We start from the raw sequence: 21536 nt of genomic DNA on the forward strand, positions 1-21536 counted from the left end.
ATCGTTATTGAACCGTCACTACAATTAGTGTGTAGCAGGGCACAGGAAGTTGTTCCTATGGCACCTACACCAATTGAAGTAGAAGCTTATGATAGTGATCATGAAACTTCAGATCAAGTCACTACCGTACCTCGTAGGGTGATGAGGATGCGTACTACTTCAGAGTGGTACAGTAATCCTGTCTTGAAGGTCATGTTGCTAGACAACAATGAACCTACGAGCTATGGAGAAGCAATGGTGGGCCCATATTCCAACAAATGGTTAGAAGCCATGAAATCCGAGATTGGATCCATGTATCAGAACAAAGCATGGACTTTGGTGGACTTGCCCGTTGATCGGCAAGCCATTGAGATAAATGGATCTTTAAGAAGAAAACGGACGTGGATGGTAATGTCACTGTCTATGAAGCTCGACTTGTGGCGAAGAGTTTTTCACAAGTTCAAGGAGTTGACTACGATGAGATTTTCTCATCCGTAGCGATGCTTAAGTCCGTTGGAATCATGTTAGCATAAGCTGCATTTATGAAATCTGGCAGATGGATGTCAAAACAAGTTTCCTTACCAGTTTTCGTGAGGAAAGGTTGTATGTGATACAACCAGAAGGCTTTGACAATCCTGAAGAACGCTAACAAATATGCAAAACTCTGGCAATCCTTCTAAGGACTAGAGTAAGCATCTCAGAGTTGGAATGTACACTTTGATGAGATGATCAAAGATTTTGGGTTTATACAAAGTTCATTAGAAACTTGTATTTCCAAAGAAGTGAGTGGGAGCACTATAGAATTTCTGATGAGTATATGTTGTTGACATATTGTTGATCAGAAATTATGTAGAATTTTTGGAAAGCATATAGGGTTATTTGAAAAGTGTTTTGCAATGGAAAACCTGGATTAAGCTACTTGAACATTGAGCATCAAGATCTATGAGGATAGATAAAAAAACGCTAAATGGTACTTTCAAATGAGCACATACCTTGACATGATCTTGAAGGTGTTCAAGATGGATCAGTCAAAGAAGGAGTTCTTGCCTGAGTTGTAAGGTATGAAGTTAAGAGTTAAAGCTCGACCACGGCAGAAGAGAGAGAAAGGACGAAGGTCGTCCCCTATGCTTCAGACGAGGCTCTATAGTATGCTATGCTGTGTACCGCACCGGAAGTGTGCCTTGCCATGAGTCAGTCAAGGGCTACAAGAATGATCCAGGAATGGATCATTGGACAACGGTCAAAATTGTCCTTGGAGTAAATAAGGACATGTTTCTCAATTATGGAGGTGATAAAGAGTTCGGCGTAAAGGGTTACGTCGATGCAAGCTTTAACACCTATCCAAGTGACTCTGAGTAGCAAACCGGATACGTATAGTGGAGCAACCATTTGGAATAGCTCCAAGTGGAGCGTGGAAGCAGTATTTACAATATGACCTAGAGATTTGCGAAATACATACGGATCTGAATGTTGCAGACCCGTTGACTAAAACCTCTCTCACAAGCAAAACATGATCAAACCCCAAAACACATTGAGTCTTAATCACATGGCGATGTGAACTAGTTTAGTGACACTAGTAAACTCTTTGGATGTTGGTCACATGGCGATGTGACCTATCAGTGTTAATCACATGGCGATGTGAACTAGATTATTGACTCTAGTGCAAGTGGGAGACTGTTGGAAATATGCCCTAGAGGCAATAATAAATTAGTTATTATTATTATATTTCCTTGTTCATGATAATCGTTTATTATCCATGCTATAATTGTATTGATAGGAAACTCAGATACTTGTGTGGGTACATAGACAACACCATGTCCCTAGTAAGCCTCTAGTTGACTAGCTCGTTGATCAACAGATGGTTACGGTTTCCTGACCATGGACATTGGATGTCGTTGATAACGGGATTACATCATTAGGAGAATGATGTGATGGACAAGACCCAATCCTAAGCCTAGCACAAAGATCGTAGTTCGCATGCTAAAGCTTTTCTAATGTCAAGTATCATTTCCTTAGACCATGAGATTGTGCAACTCCCGGATACCGTAGGAATGCTTTGGGTGCACCAAACGTCACAACGTAACTGGGTGGCTATAAAGGTGCACTACGGGTATCTCCAAAAGTGTCTGTTGGGTTGGCACGAATCGAGACTGGGATTTGTCACTCCGGTTAACGGAGAGGTATCTCTGGGCCCACTCGGTATGAAATCATCATAATGTTCACAATGTGACCAAGGGGTTGATCACGGGATGATGTGTTATGGAACGAGTAAAGAGACTTTCCGGTAACGAGATTGAACAAGGTATCAGCATACCGATGATCGAATCTCGGGCAAGTACAATACCACTAGACAAAGGGAATTGTATACGGGATTGATCGAATCCTCGACATCGTGGTTCATACGATGAGATCATCATGGAACATGTGGGAGCCAACATGGGTATGTAGATCCTGCTGTTGGTTATTTACCGGAGAACGTCTCGGTCATGTCTGCATGGTTCCCGAACACGTAGGGTCTACACACTTAAGGTTCGATGACGCTAGGGTTATAGGGAATAGATATACGTGGTTACTGAATGTTGTTCGGAGTCCCGGATGAGATCCCGGACGTCACGAGCAGTTCCGGAATGGTCCGGAGGTAAAGATTTATATATGGAAAGTTGTTGTTTGGGTTCCGGGAAAAGTTCGGGTTTTTTCTGGTATTGTACCGGGAAGCTTCCAGAAGGTTCCGGAGGATTCCGGAGGTCCAGAAATTGTTCCACCACGTCCAATACAATAGCATGGTCTGTAAGGGGGCGCCCTAGCCTTAATGGTCCAGGGGCACCAACCCCCCCCCCCAAGGCCCATGCGCATGGGAGAGGGGAAACCCTAAGGGGGAGGGCCTCCACTTGACTTGGGAGGCACTCCTCCCCCTTGGCCGCCGCCCCAACCCTAGATGGGATCTAGGGGGGCCAGCCCCCTTCTCTCCGCACCTATAAATAGTGGAGGGGTGGGAGGGCAGCCGCACCCCAAGTTCTGGCGCAGCCCTCCCTCTCTCCTAAGTACTCCTCTTCTCCCGCGGTGCTTGGCGAAGCCCTGCAGGATTGCCACGCTCCTCCACCACCACCACGCCGCTGTGCTGCTGCTGGACGGAGTCTTCCTCAACCTCTCCCTCTCTCCTTGCTGGATCAAGGCATGGGAGACGTCACCGGGCTGCACGTGTGTTGAACGCGGAGGTGCCGTCCGTTCGGCACTAAGATCTCCGGTGATTTGGATCACGACGAGTACGACCATGACTCCTTCAACCCCGTTCTCTTGAACGCTTCTGTTTAGCGTTCTACAAGGGTATGTAGATGCACTCTCCTTCCCCTCATTGCTGGTTTCTCCATAGATAGATCTTGGTGACACGTAGGAAAATTTTGAATTTCTGCTACGTTCCCCAACAGCTTGCACTTGGTACTACTGAAGTCATCATTGACGAGATGGTCAGGATGGGGGAGAGCACGCGCCTGAAGACTATTGTCAAGTTTTTGCCCGCGCCGTGGTGGAGGTGTTTGGACCTGAGTATCTTAGAGAACCAAATGTGTAGGACACGAAGAAGTTGTTGGCTATTGGAGAGGCAAGGGGGTTTCCAGAAATGCTCGGATCAATTGATTGCATGCATTGGCAATGGAAGAACTGCCCCAAAGGTCTGCGGGGAATGTGTGATGCCCCTGATTCTATTGTACACTAATCATACGCGCAAACGTGTATGATCAAGATCAGGGACACATGGGAAGATATCACAACACAAAACACAAATAAAAGTCATACAAGCTTCATATTACAAGTAAGGGGCCTCGAGGGCTCGAATACATAAGCTCGATCATAAACGCGTCAGTGGAAGCAACAATATCTGAGTACATACATAAGTTAAACATGTTGCCATAAGATGGCTAGCACAAACAGGGATACAGATCGAAGAGGCGCAGGCCTCTTGCCGGGGATCCTCCTAAACTACTCCTGGTCGTCGGCGACCTACACGTAGTAATATGCACTGATGTCTACTACACAACCTTCTTCTTATAGACGTTGTTGGGCCTCCAAGTGCAGTGGTTTGTAGGACAGTAGCAAATTTCCTCAAGTGGATGACCTAAGGTTTATCAATCTGTGGGAGGCGTAGGATGAAGATGGTCTCTCTCAAAAAACCCTGCAACCAAATAACAAAGAGTCTCTTGTGTCCCCAACACACCCAATACAATGGTAAATTGTATAGGTGCACTAGTTTGGCGAAGAGATGGTGGTACAAGTGCAATATGGATGGTAGATATAGGTTTTTGTAATTTGAAAATATAAAAAAATAAGGTAGCAAGTAACAAAAGTGAGCGAAAACGGTATTGCAATGCTTCAAAACAAGGCCTAGGGTTCATACTTTCACCAGTGCAAGTTCTCTCAACAATAATAACATAATTAGATCATATAACAACCCCTCAATGTGAAACAAAGAATCACTCCAAAGTCACTAATAACGGAAAACAAACGAAGAGATTTGATAAGGCCATAAGAAGATGCAATACAATGCCACGTCAAATTCATCGAGGAGCCGACGGAAAAATACAAGTATTGTGCGGTCCAGAAATAAGGGATAAAAATAGATGTACATGTGGGAGAGCAGTTTACTATAGCATTGTCCAAGCAAAAAAGAACCGAGAACCAGAACCGAAGGAAATAACCCCCACGTTCAGAACTCCACCGCAAGGGATCAAGATTGGGTCGTTTCAGTTCCCATGGAATAAAGAAAAGGAAGGCATGTTACATGCTATAGATAAATGCATGCATGTGTAATTAAAATGATTTTCTATTAGGAAGTTTCCTAGTGTAGTTATGTTCCTTCGGTTAGTTAGGATTCCTATTTACTTTCCTAGTCCTAGTCATGCATGATTTGGTTTCTTGAGATATTCACGTTAGTTATTTGGCTCACTGGAAGGGACGTGCATTGGGCATATAACGGCCAGGCTACGACTATTGTATTGGATCAGTTTTAGTTTGTTTCCAGAGTTATGAAATATACAGAAAAACATCCGAGTTAGGGACGACCATATCTTGTGTATCATCTGTGATTTTTCATCGTGAAAATTTATTAGGGACGGAGGATTGCTCATCACATCGACACCTGTGTGCTAATCCAAGGGGATCATTATTTTTATCCGTGTATTTGCATACACGGGTGAAAATTGTTCTTGGATGTTGCAAGGAGGAACAGGGAGACAGACTGTTCATCAAACATCGCCGTGAAAGATCGGGCCGTCTACGCACACGAATTAACATCTCGCTAGTCCGTGCTACATCAAGTGGTATTCAGAGCTAAGGTTAGTCATGGCAATTTAATTTGCAATATCGTCTACAGAGACGAGCATCAACATGTTGAGGAAGAACATATTGATGGAGGAGGAAGGCATTGGCGAGGTCTTTCTTTTTCACAGTCATTGCGTTGTGAACGAACGACGTGTCAATCTGACAATCGATGAGACTACTGGAGTCAACATGGTTAGCTTCGAGGTGGTGGAAAAATTGGGGCTGAAGATGACACCTCTTGAAATACCATACACACTTAAGTGGTTCAAAGGTGAAAACCATATTACACATCAGATTTTGTTAATTTTTACTTTGGGGAAATATTGTTGTGCGGAATTTTTTCACGTTTGTCCTGTGCCCATGGTGTCGTGCCATCTGTTGCTTGGGAACCCATGGTGCAAACGTGTTGGGGATGTTCGGAATCCCAAGAAAAATACTTTCTCTATACCATGGAAGGGCCAACAAATCTGTTTTATTCCTATGCCAGTGGATGTGTTCATGGCAGATTGGATAGGCCGTTTGCAGAAAAGAAGAGAAGAGCAAAAAGAAATAGAGGAAGAAGTTGATGCACCGACGAAGGGTGTAAATCTTTTGGTGGAAAAGGTTCAGGGGGATGGTGATGGAAAGGGGCAGCGATGGAGTGTTTTCAAAACATAGTGTAAGATCAACAATCATGCTTGCAAGTTAATAATTCATGGTGGTAGCTTTACAAATGTCATTAGCAAAGATCTTGTGCAGGCATTGGGTTTGTTCATGTGGCGCCACCCACAACCACACCACGTGGAGTGGCTATACAACTCCGGAAAATTAAAGATCACACATAAGGTACGTGTGAAGTTTGCAGTTGCCGATTATATTGATAAGGTGGACTGTGATACGTCTCCAACGTATCTATAATTTTTGATTGTTCCATGCTATATTATTATCTGTTTTGAATGATTACGGGCTTTATTATACACTTTTATTTTACTTTTGAGACTAACCTATTAACCGGAGGCCCAGCCCTTATTGCTATTTTATTGCCTGTTTCAGTATTTTGAAGAAAAGGAATATCAAACGGAGTCCAAATGGAATGAAATCTTCGGCAGTGTGATTTTTGGGAAGAATATCACCCAGGAGACTTGGAGTTCACGTCAGAAGAGCCTCAAGGAGGCCACGAGATAGGAGGCCCCCCCCCTACTGGGAGCACCCCCTGTCTTGTGGGCCCCTCGAGCACTCCCTGACCGACTTCTTTTGCCTATATAAGCCTACACACCCTAAAAACATCGAATATCAAGATAAATCGGGAGTTCCAGTGCCGCAAGCCTCTGTGGCCACCAAAAACCTCTCGGGAGCCCGTTCCGGCACCCTGCCGGAGGGGGATCCCATCACCGGTGGCCATCTTCATCATCCCGGCGCTATCCATGACGAGGAGGGAGTAGTTCACCCTCGGGGCTGAGGGTATGTACCAATAGCTATGTGTTTGATCTCTCTCTCGTGTTCTCTCTATGGCACGATCTTGATGTATCGCGAGCTTTGCTATTATAGTTGGATCTTATGATGTTTCTCCCCCTCTACTCTCTTGTGATGAATTGAGTTTCCTTCTTGAAGTTATCTTATCGGATTGAGTCTTTTGTTTGAGAAACACTTGATGTATGTCTTGCCGTGTTTATCTGTGGTGACAATGGGATATCACATGCCACTTGATGTATGTTTTGGTGACCAACTTGCGGGTTCCGCCCATGAACCTATGCATTAGGGTTGGCACACGTTTTCTTGACTCTCCAGTAGAAACTTTGGGGCACTCTTTAAAGTACTTTGTGTTGGTTGGATGAATCTGAGATTATGTGATGCATATCGTATAATCATGCCCACAGATACTTGAGGTGACAATGGAGTATCTAGGTGACATTAGGGTTTTGGTTGATTTGTGTCTTAAGGTGTTATTCTAGTATGAACTCTATGATGGATTGAGCGGAAAGAATAGCTTTATGTTATTTTACTACGAACTCTTGAATAGATAGAACAGAAAGGATAACTTTGAGGTGGTTTCGTACCCTACCATAATCTCTTCGTTTGTTCTCCGCTATTAGTGGTTTTGGAGTGACTCTTTGTTGCATGTTGAGGGATTGTTATATGATCTATCTATGTTATTATTGTTGAGAGAACTTGCACTAGTGAAAGTATGAACCCTAGGCCTTGTTTCCTATCATTGCAATACCGTTTACGCTCACTTTTATCATTAGTTACCTTACTGTTTTTATAATTTCAGATTACAAATACCTTTATCTATCATCCATATTGCACTTGTATCACCATCTCTTCGCCGAACTAGTGCACCTATACAATTTACCATTGTATTGGGTGTGTTGGGGACACAAGAGACTCTTTGTTATTTGGTTGCAGGGTTGTTTAAGAGAGACCATCTTAATCCTACGCCTCCTATGGATTGATAAACCTTAGGTCATCCACTTGAGGGAAATTTGCTACTGTCCTACAAACCTATGCACTTGCAGGCCCAACAACGTCTACAAAAAGAAGGTTGTGTAGTAGACATCAGACTGTGATGTTTTGCCAATGGACGCGTGTCAGATGTTATTGGGAAGACCATGGCAGTTTGATCATGCTGCAGTTCATGCTGGAAGATCCAACACATACACATTTATGCATGACGGAAGGAAGCATACGCTAAAACCAATGGCGGACAACGCAATCAACATAGAGCTGCAAATTCTGGAGAAGGCGAAGCAGGAAATTGACACGAAACCATGGATGGTTTCGCTTCAAGGGGGAGAGGATGATAAGGCCATAACAAGATGCAATACAATGCCACGTAAAATTTATCAAGGAGCCGATGCAAAAATACGAGTATTGTGTGGTCCAGAAATAAGGGATAAAAATAGATGTACAAGTGGGAGAGGAGTTTACTATAGCATTGTCCAAGCAAAAAAGAACCGAGAACCAAAACCGGAGGAAATAACCTCCACGTTCAGAACTCCTCCTCAAGGGATCAAGATTGGGTCGTTTCAGTTGCCATGGAATAAAGAAAAGGAAGGCACGTTACATGCTATAGATAAATGCATGCATGTGTAATTAAAAATGATTTTCTATTAGAAAGTTTCCTTGTAACTTTTACCTTCCTTCGGTTAGTTAGGATTCCTATTTACTTTCATAGGCCTAGTCATGCATGATTTGGTTTCCCGAGATATTCACGTTAGTTATTTGGTTCGCTGGAAGGGACGTGCATTGGGCATATAACGGCCAGGCTACGGCTATTGTATCAGATCAGTTTTAGTTTGTTTCCAGAGTTATGAAATATACAGAAAAATGTCCGAGTCAGGGACAACCATATCTTGTGTATCATCTGTGATTTTCCATCGTGAAAATTTATTAGCGACATAGGGTTGATCATCACATCGACACCTATGTGTTGATCCAAGGGGATCATTATTTTTATTCGTTCATTTTCATACACGGGTGAAAATTGTTCTTGGAGGTTGCGAGGAGGACCAGGGAGACGGACCGCCCACCAAATATCGCCGTGAAAGATCGGCCCGTGTAACGCCCTGGATCCGACGCACCAGGTGTCCGCCAGTTATTTGCCGTCGTTGCCATGTCATTTGCTGGCGTGTTGCACTTTGCCATGTCATCATCTGCATTTCATCTGCCGTTCGGATCCTCCCAGTTCTCTCCGTTGTCCGTTCGGAGTCCAGACCACACCCGCACGCGCCCGCGGCACCTCCGAATATTATTTTATAAGTGGCATAAAAATGTTCTCGGAATGGATTGCAACTTGTCGTGCGGTTTTATTATAGTGTAGACAGACCGCCTGCCAAGTTTCGTCGCATTCGGAGCTCGTTCGATAGCCCAACCGTTAAACATAGCGGTACCGCTGCCGGTACCTTCGTCGGATGTTTCGGTCTCCGAAACTGCCGCCGGGCTGCATTTCTCTTCTCTTCCCTCAGCCCAAACCCTCTCCTCACAGCCCACTAATCCCTCCTAGGCCCAGTCTAACTCCCCCCTCCGACCGGAACCGTTCGATTGCGATCGGAGGGCTCCGAAACCCCCTCCTAACCCCTCAAACCCTAGCTCTACCTATAAATGGAAGCCTCCCTTCCATTTTTGGTAGCAGCCAAACCCCCTCCTCGAGCCCCGCGCCACCAACCTCCCTCCGTTTCCGCGCCCGGCCAGCCGTCCACCGCCACTTGGTGCCGTCCCAGTGGCCGTGCCGCCACCAGCGCCGTCGAAGCCGCCCTCCTCCTCCAACCCACGCACGCCACGCGGCCCCTGCCTCCACTCCTGCCACCGCGGCCCTCCCGGCCCAGATCGGGCTCGCCCCGGGCCGCATCTGGGCCCCGCAAGCCCGCACGCCCCCAGCCGCGCCCGAGCTCGGCTCCCACCATCGGAGCCTCGCCGGAGCCCGACCTCGCGCCGCCGTCGTCCGGCTCCGCCGCCAGGCCAGGACCCCGCTGCCCTCTTCTTCCTTCTCTCTCTTCCTCATGGCCTTCTCTCTCTCCCTCGCAGAGTACCGCCGCCACCATGGATGCCCCGCGCCGCTGCTGGAGAAGACCGGAGCCGAACCTCGTCGCCGACCCCGCCTGAGCTCGCCCCGGGCCTCCCCCGCGCCAGATCTGCCGGCCCTGCCGCGGATCCGGTCCCTGCAACCTGGATCCCGCCGTCCTCGAACCGTCCCCGCCACCTGTGCCGCTCACCGCCGCCGGAGGCGCTCGTGCCGCCACCCAGAGCTCCTCTTGCTCTTTTGGCCGCGCCGGACATGTTTGGAGGAGCCCGGACATGTCCGTCCAGTCAACCCCCCCCCCCCGCGAGGTCTATTTTTTGCCTGTCTTTTTCTGAAAAATCATATTATGTTGCATTGTTGTGATGGGTGTAACTCTGTGCATGTAGCTCCGTTTTGTGCGTGTAATATGTCAAAATGTTTGTTGTGAGATGCTCTCATTTTGTTCTATTGTGCCATGCTTGTTTGATTGCATATTGATGCCTGAATCATCGTTGCAAGAGTGCTATATGATGTTAATCTGCTGAAACTGTTATAACTTGGTGATTTGTCATTTTTGTTGCATTTGATGTGTGCATCCTATGAGCATGAGTCCTACATGTGTTTTGAACTACATCATGCCATCTTTACAGGGGTGCAATCCATGTATTTTTGCGAGTCTTGTAGTGAGTGCATCAAGCTTGTTAAGTAGGGTACTTGCTGTTACTGTTTTGCTAGGCTGAATCTGTGATTTTGCGGTGCTATGTAAACCTGCTGCTACAAGTCATTCTATGCATAATCTGGAGATATTCACTAAGGATATTTTGTTATACATGTCATGCTCTATCCATCAATGTCCATGGTTGCATTTATAGCATGGTGTAGCTTGTTGTAATCTTGCTCTCAAGTTGCTAAATAATGTTGCTGTCAGCCTGTTAACATGAAGTTCAGTTTTGCCATGTGTTTTGCTAATGATCCATGCACTCTATGAACTTTCTCTTGCCATGCTTAGCTTAATAAACATGTATTCTTACTGTTGGTTGCCTTGCCATGCCATGTATTTATCTGTGGTAAGTGGTACAAGCTCATCAACATGCCTACTTATCGTTGATCCTGCCATGTTTGAATCTGTCATATAACTTGCTATGTTTACATGGGTGCCATCATATCTTCTGATCCTTTTTGGCTCATGGTCAGTAAAGGACTTTTGTTCTATGCAATTAGTAGATTCATGCCATGCCTTTGTTTGCCATGATAAGATCCTGTAACATGTTGTTTGATAGCTCTAAACTTTGCAACCTGATGTTATTTCTGCAAAGTCTGAAACTATTATTATTTGCAATCTTGCCATGTCTTTTTGAGCATGTTCTAGTAGTTTCTGGAGATAGCTTAGTGTTCATGTTTTGTTATGCTTTGCCTGTACATCATGTCCATGCCTTTTTTATCATGTTTAGCTGCTGTAGCATATTATTTTGATGCTTGCAATATGCCTAGTTGCTGTTTTGGGCAGATTGTTGTTATGTCTTGTTTGGAGTGTATGTGTTGCACCGTTGCTCCGTTTTGAGTGTGCTCTATATGAAACTTGCTTAGAATTGCATGTAGTTTCATATTATCATATTGCATCCTTGTTTTGAGGTGTTTGGGTGCATTTTGCATCAATGCCATGTTTGACTTGTTTTGCTCATATCTTCTAGGCCGTAGCTCTCAATTAAATGAACTTTATATGTAACTTGACTAGAATCTCGTGTAGATCATCATGGTGCATTTTAACTTGCTGTTTAACAACTTGAACATAAGGTTTATTCAGATCTGGACCAATTTCGAAACTTGCATATGAGGACTTACCGGAATTGTTATATGTTGTTCCCGGCCTCATTTAAACTTGCCTTAATGTGTTGCTCTTGTATGCATCATCTCTTGCCATGAGTAGCTTCATGTAGTCTTGTCTTACATCATGCTTGTGTGTGCATCATGCCTTGTTCATGTGTGGTGTGTTTACTATGTTGTGTGCTTCTTCTCGATAGTTCCCATTTCGTTGCGATCGTGAGGATTCGTTCGTCTACGCTTGGTTCGTCTTCGTGGCTTCATCTTCTTCATGGGCTCGTTCTTCTTCCTAGCAGGATTTCAGGCAAGATGACCGCTAATCTGGATCTCACTACTATCATTGCTATGCTAGTTGCTTCGTTCTATTGCTATCCTGCGTTACCTATCTTTTGCTCCTCAAGCCTCCCAAATTGCCATGAACCTCTAACCTTTGACACCCTTCCTAGCAAACCATTGCGTGGCTATGTTACCGCTTTGCTCAGCCCCTCTTATAGCGTTGTTAGTTGCAGGTGAAGTTGAAGATTGCTCCATGGTGGACATGTTTATGTTGGGATATTATAATATCTCTTATTTAATTAATGCATTTATATACTTGGTAAAGGGTGGAAGGCTCGGCCTTATGCCTGGTGTTTTGTTCCACTCTTGCCGTCCTAGTTTCCGTCATACCGGTGTTATGTTCCCGGATTTTGCGTTCCTTACGCGGTTGGGTGATTTATGGGACCCCCTTGACAGTTCGATTTGAATAAAACTCCACCAGCAAGGCCCAACCTTGGTTTTACAATTTGCCTCACCATCACCTACATTTCCCTTGGGAGTAATTAACCCGAGGGTCATCTTTATTTTAGCCCCCCCGGGCCAATGCTTGTCTAAGTGTTGGCCCAAACCGAGCGATGTCCGGCGCCCCCTGGGCAACCAGCGTCTATGCCAACCCGTCGTCTTGCTCATCCGGTGTGCCCTAAGAACGAGATATGTGCAGCTCCTATCGGGATTTGTCGGCACAGCGGGAGGTCTTGCTGGTTTTGTTTTACCATTGTCGAAATGTCTTGTAAATCGGGATTCCGAGTCTGATCGGGTCTTCCTGGGAGAAGGTATATCCTTCGTTGATCGCGAGAGCTTATCATGGGCTAAGTTAGGACACCCCTGCAGGGTATAAACTTTCGAAAGCCATGCCCGCGATTATGTGGCAGATGGGAATTTGTTAATGTCCGGTTGTAGATAACTTGACACCTGATTCGAATTAAAACGCATCAACCGCGTGTGTAGCCGTGATGGTCTCTTTTCGGCGGAGTCCGAGAAGTGAACACGGTTTTGGGTTATGCTTGATGTAAGTAGGAGTTCAGGATCACCTCTTGATCATTGCTAGCTTCACGACCGTTCTGTTTGCTCTCTTCTCGCTCTTATTTGCGTGTGTTAGCCACCATATATGCTTAGTCACTGCTGCAACCTCTCCACTTTACCCCTTCCTTTCCCATTAAGCTTTGCTAGTCTTGATACCCATGGTAATGGGATTGCTGAGTCCTTGTGGCTCACAGATTACTACAACAACAGTTGCAGGTACAGGTTATGCGATGATCATGACGCGAGAGCGATGTTTGCTTGTTTTGGAGTTCTTCTTCTACTTCTTCTTCGATCAGGGGATAGGTTCCAGGTCAGCAGCCTGGGCTAGCAGGGTGGATGTCATTTGAGTTTCTGTTTGTGTTTCATCCGTAGTCGGATGTTGCTCTTATGTAAGATGATGTTGTATTCATGTGGCATTGTATGCCTCTTGTATGTATCCCCATCTATTATGTAATATTGATGTAATGATATCCACCTTGCAAAAGCGTTTCAATATGCGGTTCTATCCTTGGTGGGACCTTCGAGTCTCTTTACGATAGTATCGCATATCCATGTATCGGATCAGTTTTAGTTTGTTTCTAGAGTTATGAAATATACAGAAAAACGTCCAAGTCAGGGACGACCATATCTTGTGTATCATTTGTGATTTTCCATCGTGAAAATTTATTAGCGACAGAGGGTTGATCATCACATCGACACCTACGTGCTGATCCAAGGGGATCATTATTTTTATTCGTGCATTTTCATACGCGGGTGAAAATTGTTCTTGAAGGTTGCAAGGAGGACCAGGGAGACGAACCGCCCATCAAATATCGCCGTGAAAGATCGGGCCGTCTACGCGCGCAAATTAGCATCTCGCTAGTCCGTGCTACATCAAGATTATTGTAGGGTATGAAACCACCTCAAAGCTATTCTTTCCGATCAATCTATTGGGCTATTCCTATAAGTGTCACAAACAGCCCTAGAGTTCATAGTAAAATAACACCTTAAGACACACATCAACCAAAACCCTAATGTCACCTAGATACTCCAATGTCACCTCAAGTATCCGCGGGTATGATTATACGATATGCATCACACAATCTCAGATTCATCTATTCAACCAACACAAAGAACTTCAAAGAGTTCCCCAAAGTTTCTACCGGAGAGTCAAGACGAAAATGTGTGCCAACCCCTATGCATATATTCCCAAGGTCATGGAACCCGCAAGTTGATCACCAAAACATACATCAAGTGAATCAATAGAATACCCCATTGTCACCATAGGTATCCCACGTAAGACATACATCAAGTGTTCTCAAATCCTTAAAGACTCAATCCGATAAGATAACTTCAAAGGGAAAACTCAATCCATCACAAGAGAATAGAGGGGGAGAAGCATCATAAGATCCAACTATAATAGCAAAGCTCGCGGTACATCAAGATCGTGCCACATCAAGAACACAAGAGAGAGAGAGAGAGAGAGAGAGAGAGATCAAACACATAGCTACTGGTACATACCCTCAGCCTCGAGGGTGAACTACTCCCTCCTCGTCATGGAGCGCGTCGGGATGATGAAGATGGCCACCGGTGATGGATCCCCCCTCCGGCAGGGTGCCGGAACAGGGCCTCGATTGGTTTTTGGTGGCTACAGAGGCTTGCGGCGGCGGAACTTCCGATCTAGGTTTCTTTTCGGGGGTTTCTGTATTTATAGGAAATTTTGGCGTCGGTCTCCGAGTCATCCACGAGATAGGGGGCATTCCGAGGGGGTAGGGCGCGCCCTCCACCCTCGTGGATGGCTCGGGACTCTTCTAGCCCAACTCTTTTACTTCGGGGTTTTTTTTTGGTCCATAAAAAATCCACAAAAATTGGCAGGTCAATTGGACTCCGTTTGGTATTCCTTTTCTGTAAAACTCAAAAACAAGGAAAAAACAGAAACTGGCACTAGACTCTAGGTTAATAGGTTAGTCCCAAAAATCATAAAAAATAGCATATAAATGCATATAAAACATCCAAGATGGATAATATAATAGCATGGAACAATAAAAATTATAGATACATTGGAGACGTATCAGGCACCCTCGGTGTAGTAGGTGTCGTCGAAGGTGGCATCTGGCTCCGGGGCTCCAGCATCTGGCAGCAGCAACCGCGTATAGGGGAAAAGGGGGAAGCAAAGCAACCGTGAGTACTCATCCTAAGTACTCGCAAGACTGGCATCAGATCTATACTACATATGCATCAGTATCAATGAAATGGGTAGTATTTGTGGAGTAGACTGCAGACTTCCAGAATAAGAGGGAGAAAGCTAGTCCTATCAAAGACTATGCTTCTGGCAACCTCCATCTTGAAGCATAAAGAAGAGAGTAGCTGGTAAGTTAACCAAGTATCATCGTATAGCATAAACCTACCCGACGATCCTGTCCTCATCACCCTGTGAGAGAGCGATCACCGGGTTGTATCTGGCACTTGAAATGGTGTGTTTTATTAAGTATCTGGTTCTAGTTGTCAGAGGTTGAAGTACAACTCCAAGTCGTCCTGTTACCTCCTGCATATATCGGTTGCACTATTTTTGCTTTATTTTGATTTATGATCCACCCCCCTAGCTTCTGCGTAGCATGGATTATTTGCTGAACTATAGTTGTGTCATATGGCATCGCTTCAGTAATAGCTGAAGATAGAGGACACAATCAGACATGCTAGGACTAACATGGTCTCCAAGAATAATAGTTATTTCTTTCTTTTGAATTGCGTTAGCTGTTGACATGGGCGCATTTTTCTTCTTATCAGGATTCAGCGGTTCTATTTTATTTATCACTGATACCTAACTGGCACAGTTTTCTGGTAATATTTTTCTTTTGGAATTGAATAACCTGATATATTTAAACTTTTTTGGCACCCAAATAATACAGGAAACAAAATCTGTGGGTGCTGAAGTCAATTGGGGAGTCAGATTTAACGAGAACAAAGATGTATGCCCTTTTTATATTTTTCTCCTGTGTATAATTTTAATGCTGCACCTTTTCGTGTTTAATATTTTTATGTTTATTTGCAGGCTGATAATTTTCTAGTCAACACCAGCAAGGAGGTTTCTTTACGCTTACAAGGATGTGGACTACATGGCCGTACTATTACCCTTAAGGTTCTTTGGGCTGACTCAACGCACTTGTCTCTCCATTTCTTGCCAGTTGATCAAAGGTTGATAACCATATGTTCTGCCGTGAAGGTGAAAACAAGAAGGAAAGGGGCTGGAGAACCACTAAAATTTATGGGGTGTGGTGACTGCGAAACCATGAGTCGTTCTACCACAGTAAGGGTTAAATAGTACATTTGAATATATAGAGTTGTGTCATTGTGTTGTAGTCTTAGTTTTCTTTGGTCTTTCTGTTTGAACTTGCCATTCTGTCTCATTGTGTTGAAATGTTGACCGGCAAGGGTTTGACAATTAATTTTCCTGTAAAATGAGTTATCAGTTCTTATTGCATATGTGCCGGTTATTGTATTTTGCACCATGTGATTTCTTTTATTGCTACTGTTTTACCTTTCTTTCTTTACCTTTGCTGTTTCAAAGATCACAGGTGCAACTGACAATTTAGTCACCATTCAGAGAACTGCAAGACAATTGTTTGCAGCTTTGCTTGTTGGTTAGTTCGATATATTCTCCTCATATCTTATATACACCGCTGTAGACTACCATATGTCTGTTTAAGTAGCCTTTTTTCGCGGTTACTTTGTTGAAGACTAAGTTCTGTAATGCCATTTTCTAGATGTGAAGGAAGTTAGGGGAGTTGGACTGTTAGGGGAGTTGGACTGAAAATGTCGAAGCTTGAACATGCAGATTTTGTTCAGCCAGGTATCTTCTAAGTATTCAATTCCTTAACACCCTTTTGGGCACGGTATACATGTTGCTGCACTGTTTATGTAACTACCTTTTTCTCTAACACGCTTCTAAATGCGTGTCGTTGTGTATTAGAACGCCAAGAAGGCACGGTGTTTATTTAAGAATGTTTTCTAAAGGTACTCTCGGATAGTATTGGTTTTAAGAGAAAAGACAAGCATCAAAGGTTCCTTTCCAGGGCACTAATGCAATAAGTCAATAACATTTATCTCTTCCACCACCCTTATGATAGCTTGCCCCAGTACGTCTCAAATGATTTGTGCTAAAATAACATTGACAAAGCAGTTCAAATACTATCTCCAGGTTGCAATGCTGATAAATTTCTGCCAAATGATAAGTGCGCTTCACGTTCTTCTTTCCCTGTTACTTACCTGATTTTATGAAGGCTTATCTCCTTAACTTTTTTTAGTTAAGCACCACAAGGGAATATGCTTAAATCATGGCTTGGTTCATCATCTGAGAAGCTCAAGAAACAGTGCAGTGAGAGAACCTGCTTTCTTAAGAACAGTGACGATGCAGGTATTGGGCATTTCTGTTTATCATATCAAGGTGTCGTTTTCCATCGTGTAGCAAATGAATTATTTTATGTTGCTTTACATGCTTACTTAGATTTGAATTTGCAATTTTTCCATTCTATGGATTTGTTTAAAAGATTTTTGACTTGCCAGAGATCTTGTAGGAACCAGTGAGGTGCGAAATCTCGAAAGCTCCAGACCATTATTTACAGGTGTTGCATCCCACTCGTCAAAGGTAAATCTTTCAAGTGTTAGGTCTACCAGAGTTCATGCCGTTGAGTTTCCACCACTATCCAAACTTGATTTGGAGGTCCTCAAGAACCTTCCTCCAGAGATAATATCTGAAATGAATGACATGTACAAGGGAGAATTGCATGGTTTTCTGGGCATGAGAAGCAGCGGTGAAGGCAAGGAAAGCAACTCAAAATCTCGTGTTTTTTCTGCCGTTAACCAGAATTCTGTACCTGTTAGTAATGCAAGGTTGCACCAATATGGGGAGCGCACTGACTCCATGCATTTGGAAAAGCGGAATTCTATTAAGGTGAGAGTGAGATGATCACTAAACTAAAACTGGAAACAGAGTGGAAGCACTAGTCAAATCTTCTACTTTTTTATTCCTATTTTGAACCATTCCTCGAGTATTCTAATTGTTGCATTATTCCCATAGGGGGCATCAGATGAGGAAGTTCAAACTGCCCATGCTTTGTGCTCAAGAGCCAATGAATTGATTGATACAGAAAGTGTCACACGGCTTGATTTCGTGCCTAATTCTCTAAGCCAGGCAGACTTCACAATTTTGCAGGAATTACCTGAGGATGTCAAGGCTGATTTGTTCAATGTGCTTCCATTACATAGGTCAATAGATCCTACACGCCACACTTCAAATGTTACTGAAAATAAATCTCTGAAGAATGGAGGAACGGATGATCCAAAAAATCCAGTGATTTGCGTTTTGCCAGGAAGTTCTGAGAAATGGGCCGAACAGTTCAGAGTTAGTAGTTCCCTACTGTTGAAAGCTATTGCAGAGCAACACGCAAATTCTATCTCCAGTCAACCTTTATCTTCAATTTTGGAGCATGCTGCTTCCCTCCTCCCTCTGTGTCCTCCCTCAGGTAGCGAAGAATGGAACGACACACTCTCCCGACTCTGTTCTTCTTACAGTGTATATACACCTGAAAGTTGATTCTGATATTGAAGAGCTGTACAAATGTTTCCTTCTTTTGAAAAGGTAAAGTGTACTGTTCGAGTAAAAAGGAGTAAATCATACAGCCATTTAATCATCATTAGATATGTATTTGTTGGGAAATTGTTGCAAACCAAGATGTGCATACTTAGTGAACATGAACTGGTATAAATGTTGTAGTTAGTCTCTCTCACGATGAGGACGGGTATTCATGAAGCCATGTCTTATTATTAATCACTGAACTTTCCCATTGTAGGTTCTCTTCAGCATCTGAGCTTTTCTGGAATTGCACAATAGCATTCTTCCTTTACTACAGGTAAAATTTACATGTTCAATGTTATCATTTTGTTTGTGGACGACATTGTTAAGATTTGGGTCCTTTGCTTTATCACTTTTGGCTTTCACGAACATGAGGAATAAACTACCTTAGTTTTTAGATGGAACCAGATAGTTGTTCACCTTCATCTTGGTTCTGATCATAAAGTTTTTTTAGTTTTTTCTATTCAAGCTTTAAAGGTCCACTACATTTTGAAATATGAGTAATTTGCGCTGCATTTACACAAATTTGCAAGCTGGATGCAGGTAGACGCATCAATTCAGCAATTCAGATTCTGGACATTTTTGTCCTCAAACTTGTCAAACCGATCGAGTGAAAGCCCATCCGAGTAACTGTTTTGTCCTTTTTGTAGGATTCCATCACTCAGCATTATGGTGGGACACTGCCTCTCTAGTTTGAAGTTCAGTTATTGCCTACCATTTGGCGATAGAAAGGATATAGAGGTGCTTGGGGGTCTCTGCTCTTGTTTATCAGTGGTGACCATGGAGTGTGATGACTGGCTCTCCTGGTCCAAGCATATGAACCGAATCAGGGTTCTGAATAAAGTGGAAATCATGTACACCTGTAAATAGTACTGTACTTCTAAATGAAAGGCACCACGAGCTTGCATTTCGTTCTTTGTAACATAGCCTTTTCTTTGAAATACCTTGGTGTGATGACTGGCTCTCTTGGGTTGGAATGCGAACATTCTCGCCACGCCATGTATAAAAGGGGAATCATGTACACCTGTAAATATTATCCTTTTTTTTGCGAGGACTGTAAATATTACTTCTACATGAAAGATAGCACGAGCTTGCATTTTGTTCTTTGTAACATAGCCTTTTCTACATTAAAATTAAAATACCTCGCTATAAACAGAAGAAGGCAAAAGCTGATATACGCTGGTCCATATTTTGCTGCTGCTTTGTATGCAATCTGTGTTGAGTACAATTCAACTTGCAAACCTCAGAAAAGATTCATCTTTTTCTGAATGTATATCACGGTTATGTCGTACATATGTAGTTTTATATCAAGAACAGCAAGGGAAGAATTTTGTCAATTTTGGTTGAATTCCAATTGCAACTTGGACTGCAAGTCTGAACATTCTTTTCGAAAAGGGGCAAGACCCCAGCCTCTGCAAGTCTGAACATGGACATGAGAACTCAAAGTTGCAAAAGGGCAGAATTATATAATTCATCAACTTCTTTGCAGATTTCAGGAGATTTTTAACACTAAATCTCTCTTTCAATTTCATTAACTTCTTTCGATTACAGAGCATACGAGCTACGAGCAACTGCATTGCAGTAGTGCTACTTACAACTACAGTATGCCATGTTCGAGTCTTCGAGAAGAAGGATATACTACTACATAAAAGTGACCTAAAAAGTGACCAGGGCACTAGTTCTGGATCAACTGTTTTCTTGACTAGAGCTACACTACACGTGAAGCTGCGTCGTCCGGACCGAGAAGGTCTTCTTGACCATGGAGCTGGTGCACCACCTGATTGGCTGCATCATCTTGGGCGCCTGCACCAACTGCGTCTTGCGCCGCCGTTTGGCGTCCTCTGCTTCCTGGTAACCCTGGCGGAGCTTGCGCTTCGCGGCTTCCATCTTCTCCTCCGAGCAGAACCCAGCTCGGTCACCGTCGGCGAAGCTGGCGGCGGGATCTGACGCCTTTTTGATGATTTCCGCCAACCGCTTGATCTTGGGAGGTCGCTTCGTCTTTGCGTCAGGATCGGCGGAGGCATGTTGCTGGCCGCCAGCCGCCTTGGGCCGCGGCAGCTTCTTCACGGGCGTGGCTGGTGTGACCTTAGCGCCGTCGACCTCGTTCTGGACGGAGGCCTCCCACCCGCTCACGATGCCGCGCGCGAGGAGGCGGACGCGCTCCGAGTCGTGCTCCCGCAGCGCGCGCACAGACTCGGCGAGCTCCGTGGAGACGGGCGCCTCTGGCGTTGATGGAACCAGCCTCAGCGTCTCGAGAGACTCCGCCATGATGTCGTCGAGAATCCGGCAGATGCGCTCCGCCTGGTCGTCGTCGGCGGCGCTGCAGAGCCGTCCCAGCAGGTCCCCCCTCGCGCGCCGGAACACGTGGCGGGAAAACTGGTCGGGGTCGGCGGCCTCGATGGCGGCGTCCACGGGGTCGAAGGCACCGTAGAAGCTCTGCCACCGGCGGAGCATCTGCGCGGCCATGGCGGCGCCTTTTCCGCGAGCTCCTGATCGATCTTGGATTGGATTGGATGGAGAGGTTGGGAGGACTGGATGGAGAAATTGGGAAGGAAGATGGCGATCGCCTACCACGAGGCCTTCAATGGAGCTTATATCTCCCGCCGAGGCGGTGGCCGTACTCCAGTCGGACGCGAGCAGAGCGCCACTCCCGGTCGAAATCGGAATCCGATTGAACAGCGGCAAACGCGCTCCACGCGTTGCGCGCGCGCCACGAAAACTTGCCACGCACCAGCAGCGGGGGCGGGAACCCCATGGCCACCGTCTCGCAAATCGCCGGTGCTGAAGCCGCCATTGGCGCCATGATCGATGACCACGCCGCCGGCTCCGCAAGAGACGGCGCATCGGGAGCACCGAGGACTACGAGCTGACGGGCGTGCTCGGGGAGGGCGGCTTCGGCGTCGTCGTCAAGGCGCGGACGTCGCACTCAAATGCCTCACCCGCTCACCGTGCTACTGCCCACGCGCTCCACCGCGACTTGCTGCGTGAAGCGTACTA

General features: G+C 44.9%; 1 pseudogene; it reads left to right on the forward strand.

Moving 5' to 3' along the window:
- LOC123158186 (DNA repair protein REV1-like) overlaps window positions 1-19231 on the forward strand; it is a 50756-nt pseudogene extending 31525 nt beyond the window's left edge.
- The last annotated feature ends 2305 nt before the right edge of the window (window positions 19232-21536 follow it).

The sequence above is a fragment of the Triticum aestivum genome, chromosome 7B (assembly GCF_018294505.1).
Source record: "Triticum aestivum cultivar Chinese Spring chromosome 7B, IWGSC CS RefSeq v2.1, whole genome shotgun sequence".
Lineage (NCBI taxonomy): Eukaryota > Viridiplantae > Streptophyta > Magnoliopsida > Poales > Poaceae > Triticum > Triticum aestivum.